The sequence below is a fragment of the Heterocephalus glaber genome, unplaced genomic scaffold (assembly GCF_053883595.1).
Source record: "Heterocephalus glaber isolate CG9 unplaced genomic scaffold, H.glaber_assembly_v1.0 deba00000122, whole genome shotgun sequence".
Taxonomy (NCBI): Eukaryota; Metazoa; Chordata; class Mammalia; order Rodentia; family Bathyergidae; genus Heterocephalus; species Heterocephalus glaber.
Genome location: NW_028258138.1, coordinates 81,737,548 through 81,745,076, shown reverse-complemented (window position 1 = coordinate 81,745,076; position 7,529 = coordinate 81,737,548). Strand labels below are relative to the sequence as shown.

General features: G+C 41.4%; 1 pseudogene; it reads left to right on the top strand.

The window, feature by feature from the left end:
* Positions 1 to 1,427: 1,427 nt before the first annotated feature.
* Positions 1,428 to 2,042, top strand: LOC101724223 (cell division control protein 42 homolog pseudogene; annotated as a pseudogene).
* Positions 2,043 to 7,529: the final 5,487 nt, after the last annotated feature.

Sequence of the window (7,529 nt, the reverse complement as noted above, 5' to 3'; positions counted from 1 at the left end):
CTGAACCAGGTGGAACAGAGGTTAGGTAGAACTCTTGAAGACATTGGTGTAGGAAAAGATTTTATGAACAAAACCTCAGTTGCCCGTGAACTAGAACAAACAATCAACAAGTGGGATTCTTCTTATTAAAAGGCTTCTGCACAGCAAGAGAAACCACCAGCAGTGTGAAGAGACAACCCACAATGTGGGAAAAAGTCTTCACCTGCTGTTCCTCAGACAAAGGTCTACTATCATGGATCTATAAAGAACTTTAAAAAATCAGACCTCCCAAATTGAAAGACCCAATCCAAAAATGGTCATCTGAAATGAACAGACATTTCTCAGACCAAGAAGTAGAAATGGCAAATAAACATATGAAAAAATGTTCATCATCACTGGTCATTCGAGAGATGTAGATGAAAACAATGCTGAGATTCCACCTCACCCAAGAAAGAATGGCTGCTATCGAGAAATCAACAAATAACAAATGCTGGCAGGGCTGTGGGGAAAGAGGAACCCTGCTCCATTGTTGGTGAGAGTGTAGACTGATGCAACCACTGTGGAAATCAGTGTGCAGATTCCTCAAATAAGTAGGACTGGAGGTCCCATTTGACCCAGCTATTCCCCTGCTGGGAATCTTCCCCAAAGAATTAAAAGAATCATACCACAGTGATATATGTGCACCCATGTTCCTAGCAGCACAGTTTGTAATAGCTAAAACTTGGAAACAGCCCAAATGCCCACCAACTGGAAACTGGATAAAGAAAATGTAGTTTTTATATAAAATGGAGTACTACTCAGCCATAAAGTATGAGAAACTAGACATATTTATAGCTAAATGGATGCATATCGAGGCCATAGGCTTAAGTGAAATAAATAGGACACACGTGTAAATACCAAATAGTTTCTCTAGTGTGAGAAAATGAAAGTGTAAATAAGGACTAAAAGGTATAATTGATAATGTGAAATAGGAAGAAAAGGGGTAAAGGGGAAGGGGAAGTGGGAGGGGTAGGGGAGAGGAAAGAAGGGAATGGAATTAATATGAGAAAATGGAAAAATGGAAACAAAGTCTTCGTAAATAGGGAGGTATGGAGGGGTTTGAAGGGAGAACAGGGAAAGGGGGAAAAATAAGAACCAAGAGAGATTATGTAAAGGTTCAAATTTCCAATGATGAATGTCATGTCGTATGCCTAAAATGTACCGATAAAATAAAATTTTGAAAAAGAAAAGAAAAACAAAGGCTTCAATAACAGATAAAGAAGGCAATGATAGTAAATAAGCAACACATCTCAGTAGTAGTATCTCTCAATGTTAACAGCCTCAACTCTCCAATTATAAGACACAGATTGTCAGACTGAATAAAAAAACAGAATCCGGCACTGCTGCCAATGCCCTGGCAGAGAAGCCGAGGTCAACATCAAATCTGAAATATTTAAACTATTTCCACAATGCAGACAATTAAGCAGGTTGTTGTGGGCGATGGTGCTGTTGGTAAAACATGTCTCCTGATATCTTATACAACAAACAAATTTCCATCTGGATATGTACCAACCGTTTTTGACAACTATGCAGTCATAGTTATGATTGGTGGAGAGCCATATACTCTTGGGCTTTTTGATACTGCAGGACAAGAGGATTATGACAGACTATGACCATTGAGTTATCCACAAACAGATGTATTTCTAGTCTGTTTTTCAGTGGTCTCTCCATCCTCATTTGAAAATGTGAAAGAAAAGTGGGTGCCTGAGATAACTCACCACTTTCCAAAGACTCCTTTCTTGCTTGTTGGGACCCAAACTGATCTCAGAGATGACCCCTCTACTATTGAGAAACTTGCCAAGGACAAACAGAAACCTATCACTCCAGAGACTGCTGAAAAGCTGGTGCAAGATCTGAAGGCTGTCAAGTATGTGGAGTGTTCTGCACTCACACGGAAAGGCCTAGAGAATGTGTTTGATGAAGCAATATTGGCTGCTCTGGAACCTCCAGAACTGAAGAAGAGCCTCAGGTGTGTGCTGCTATGAACATCTCTCCAGATCCCTTTCTGCACAGCTGGTGTCAGCATCATACTAAAAGCAATGTTTAAATCAAACTAAAGATTAAAAATTAAAATTCTTTTTTGCAATAATGAAAAAAACAAAAATAAAAAAATAAAAAAACAGAATCCAACAGTCTGTTGCATTCAAGAAACTCATATAATCCAAAAAGATATTCATAGAATAAAAATAAAAGGATAGAAAAAAATATTTCATAAACCAGGACCTCCAAAACATCAGGTAGCAATTCTAATAGCAGACATGGTAAACTTCAAACCAAAACTGATTAGAGGAGACAAAAGTCACTATATACTATTTAAGGGAGCAATCCAACAAGAGGAGATAACATTGATAAACATGTATGTACCAAATACTGGAACACCTATCTTCATAAAACAAGAACTGCTAAAATTAAAAATCAAATAAACACTAATGGAATCATACCCCACTTTTGCAAAGAGATAGGTCAATAAAAAAACAATAAAGAAATATCAGAGCTCAACCACATCCTTGAACATATAGACTTAATAGATGAGGGAGTATTTCATCCATCAAAGCAGAATATACATTCTTTTCAGTAGTACATGATACTTTTTTCAAAATAGATTACATGCTAGTCTGCAAAGCCTGCTTATATAAATATGAAAGAATAGAAATTACCCAATGCACACTATAAGACCATGGTCCAATGAAAATAGAAATCAACAAGAGGAGAAATTTTGGAAAGGGCAAAGCTTCTGAAAATCCTTAACAACCAAGAAGAAATTTTTTTTTAATCTGGAAATTAATGACAATGATAGTACAATTTACCCAAACCTCTGGGATGCTTTGGAAAATTCATCACAATTAATGCTCACATTAGGAAAACAGAGCAAACTCAAATAAACAACCTTATGAAACATTTTAAGGTTCTTGAGAAACAACAACAAGCCAGTCCCAAACCTAAAGTAAAGAGGGAAATTATAAAGATGAGAGCAGAAATCAATGAAATTGAGACTCTAAAAATAGTAAAAAAAAATCAATGAATGGAAGAGCAGAGTTCTCGGAAAGAATAAATAAAATAGACAGGCCCTTAGCCATACTCACCAAGAGAAAGAGAGAAAAGATGCACACCAATGCAATTAGAAATGAAAAAGGTAAAGTCACAACAGACACTATCAAAATTCTGAAAACAGTAATCACTTTGAAAAATTATATTCCAACAAATTGGCAAATTCTGAAGAAATGGATAGATTTCTCGACACATACAAACTATCAAAACTAACCCAAGAAGAAATAAATATGCTTAACAATGCACTAACAAGCAATGAAGTTGTCACAGTAATACAAAATCTACCAACTAATGAAAGCCCAGGACCTGATGGATTCACTGCTGAATTCTACAAAACCTTAAAGGATATTATATGAACAATACTCCTCAAACTCTCCAAAGCAATTGAAAGCAATGGAGCACTCCCAAATTCATTTATGGAAGCCAGTTTCACCCTGATCCTGAAACTGGATAAAGAACCAACTAAAAAAGGGAACTACAGACCAATCCCCTTAACGAACATAGATGCAAAAATCCTCAACAAGATATTTGCAAATAAAATGCAGCATATTATCAAAAAGATCAAACAGCAAGACCAAGTAGATTTCATACTAGAGATGCAAGGATGGTTCAACATATCTAAGTCAATAAATGTAATACATCACATAAATAGAAGCAAGGTAAAAAAACTATATGATCATACCAATAGATGCAGAAGTCTTTTGAGAAAATCCAACATTCCCTTCATGAAAAACCCTAACAAAACAGGTATAGAAGGACCATACCTGAATATGATAAAGGCTATTTATGAAAAACCCATAGCCATTATCATAGTAAATGGGGGGAAAACTAAAGACATTCCCCCTAAAATCAAGAACAAGACAAGGATGCTCATTCTCACCTCTTCCATTCAGCATAGTACTTGAAACTACTCAAGAAAAAGAAGTAAAAAGGATATATATAGGAAAGGAAGAACTCAAATTATCATTATTTGCAGATGACATGATACTCTACATAGAAGGCCCAAAGAACTCCACCAAAAGACTTAGAATTAATAACCATTTCAGCAATGTAGCAGGATCCAAGATGAACACAAAAAATCATTAGTATTTGTGTACATCAATAATGAACTGGATGAGAAGGAAACTGTGAAAACAATACCATTCACAATAGCTTCAAGAAGAGTAAAGTACCTAGGAATCAAACCAGCCAAGGAAGTGAAAGACCTCTGCAAGGAAAACTGCAGTACTCTGAAAAAGGAGAGTGAAGAGGACATCAGAACATGGAAAGATGTCCCCTGCCCCTGGGTAGGTAGAACCAATATTGTCAAAATGGCCATACTCCCAAACTGTTACACAGACTCAGTGCAGTCCCAATCGGAATACCAGCAGCATACTTTACAGATCTGGAGAAAACAATCCTAAAATTCATACGGAACCAGAAGAGACCCAGAATAGCAAAAGTAATTTTGGGGAACAAGAACAAAGCAGGAGGCATAGAATTATGTGGCTTCAAGCTATACTACGAAGCGATAGTGATAAAAATGGCATGGTGCTGGAACAAAAACAGACCTGTGGATCAAGAATTGAGGGCACAGAAACTTCTCCAGACGCATTCAACTATCTTATCTTTGACAAAGGGACCAAAAGCAGACGTTGGAGGAAAGATAGCCTAGTTAACAAGTGAGCTGGGAAAACTGATTATCTGTATGCAGAAGATTGAAACTGACCCTTAGTGCTCACCATGTACTAAATTAAAACCAAAATGGATCAAAGATCTGAGCATTAAAACAGAAATATTAAACCTCCTGCTACCGGAACATAAAATAGGTAAAACACTTGAAGATGTAGGCATAGGAAAGGGTTTTCTAAACAGCCTTAATGCACAAGAAATAACAGCAAGAATCAATAAATGGGATTATATCAGACTAAAAAGCTTCTGTACAGCAAATGAGTAGTGTGAATCAATGAGTAGTGTGAAGAGACAACCGATAGGATGGGGAAAATATTTGCCAGCTGCTCCTCAGACAGAAGATTAATATCTAGACTACACAAAGAACTCAAAAACATTAAACTACCTCAAATTAAAGACCCAGTCAACAAATGGGCAAGAGAAATGAACAGATACTTCACGGAGAAAGAAATACAAATGGTCACTAAATATATGAAAAAATGTTCAACATCTGCGGTCACTAGAGAAATACAAATTAAGACAATGCCAAGATGTCATCTTACTTCAGAAAGAATGGCCATCATTATGAAATCAAACAATAACAAATGCTGGTGTGGCTGTGGTGAGAAAGGAACCCTCCTGCATTACTGGTGGGAATGTGAACTAGTACAACTGTTATGGAAATCAGTATGGAGATTTCCCAAAGAACTGAAAATGGAAATTCCACATGACCCAGCTATCCCTCCACTAGGTATCTTCCCCAAAGAGTTTAAGCCATCATACTACAGTGATGCTTGCATAGCAATGTTTATAGCAGCACAATTTGTAAATCCTGGAAGCAAAATACTGAAAATACTCTATACTGAAATATAAAGCAGTACTCTATACTGAAAATGTGGTATCTATAGATAATAGAATACTACTTGGCTATGAAGAATGCCAAATTTGACACATTTAATGGAAAATGGATGCACCTGGAAAATATGTTGGGTGAAATAAACCAGACATACAGGTTTAAATACCATATGGTATCTCTCATTTGAGCGAGGAGAAGTACAGATGAAGAGAATAATGCAGGATGGATAGAGAGGGACAAGGAGATGAGTCTCTTCCAATGGGGAAGGGGACCGAGGGAACAAGGGTGAGAGGTGAGGGGGAGGAAGGAGAAAGAAGTAGAATAAAGACACAGTGTGTGCAGGAACCTAATAACCTCAGTAGATGGACACATTACATGCCAGGACAGGGGCTAAGATTAGACCTATCCATAAGAATGAAAAGGGGACCTGAGTGGGGGACCGGTGGTGTGTACGTGTGACCACTCCCCAAGTTGACTGTAAATGGCACAGACTGCAAACCTGTACTAATAACGCAGAAATTAAAGAATCTGAAACCTCAGGACTCACCTTGCAACTGGAAGCCCGGCCTCTCCAGGGCTTGGTCCCCTGGGACTCGCCCTCTCCTGCCTCGTCCAGCTCCACTCGCACCTCTTCCAGGGCATCTGGGGATCCCTGGGGTGCACGGACTGATGCGTCCACCCCACACGGCCTCGCTCTGCACTGCAGACACGTGCCCTGCATGGCAAGGGCTTTGCAGACGCGAGTGCGCTGAAGACCTGGACATGGGAGTGCCTTGGGCTTGCCGGTGACTGCGGTGAGCTCAGGTGGATGCAGGAGGGAAGGGGGGATCAGACAGAGCCCCGGTGGGCGCACGGCTGGGCCGATGCCCTCTTGGAAGCGAGCGGCAGCACTGGGAGTCGCTGAACAGGCTCTGGCAGACTCGCGCCTGCCTACACTCGGGTGCTGGCCGTGTGCGTCGTGCTCTTGGCTGGCCGAACTCAGGCACTGTAGCAGTGTGTTTGTGTCCCTTCCATCCTCTGAGTGTGCGGTGCCTCGTTAGGTAGGACAGATGCAAGAACCTATAAATCCTCCAGACCAAATGTGCATTGTTACCAAAGGCTCAGCTCCCTGGCATCTTCCTCCCTGGGAAGCACTCTGCATCCTCTGGCCACGCTTCTGCTCCATCCCACACAAGCTTTTCGGTGTTCTTGGTCTCAGCAACGAATGCCTCCGACTGCTGGCTTTGGCTTCCCCTGTGAGACGCACTTTCCCGAGGACACAGCTCCAGGCTGTCCCTCCAGAAGAAGGCTTAGTGTTTGCTGCACGCCAGGACCTCACGCCCATGCTCCTGCCCACACCACTGGCTCCTGTGGTCCAAACCTCTCCAACCCCTCGTCCCTGTCCCCTGCGGGCCGCATGCTGAGTCACGCCTGCTCCGAGGATTTGAAACCCAGGTCGCTTAACTGGATCTCTGTCCCATTTTGTGTCATCCCGGGAGATCTGAGAGTCGCTGCCAACCCTCTCCGCTGGCCTCCTGCGCCTTTCTCCATCGCTGCCCTCCACAGCTCCACACCACCTCAGCTGTTAATTCCCAAGGGCACACCCCCAATCTCCGCTCCCCTCGGTCACTGTGCTCTGTCCAGTTTACTTTCTGGTGGTCTGAAATCTGCCTGTTCGCTCAGCCCCGCCCCCTGGCTGTAGTCAATCACATTTCCCGTGCACTGCTGCGACCTCCAATTCTTTTGTCTCTAATTGTTCGGATCATACACAACAAACCAAATCATCGTCAGGTTAGGCTGACTCTCTGAAACTTGCCACCCTCCTGTTACTTCTCTGCCTAAAATCCCCGAGAGCGCCCTGTGGTGCTTGCAGAGAATTTGTGGTGACAGAGCCTTAATCACTGGCTGCCGCATCCCCTGGTTTCCCTGCTGCATCTGCCCCTTCTCTCCCAAACACGGCCCTGTAGTCGCCCTGAGT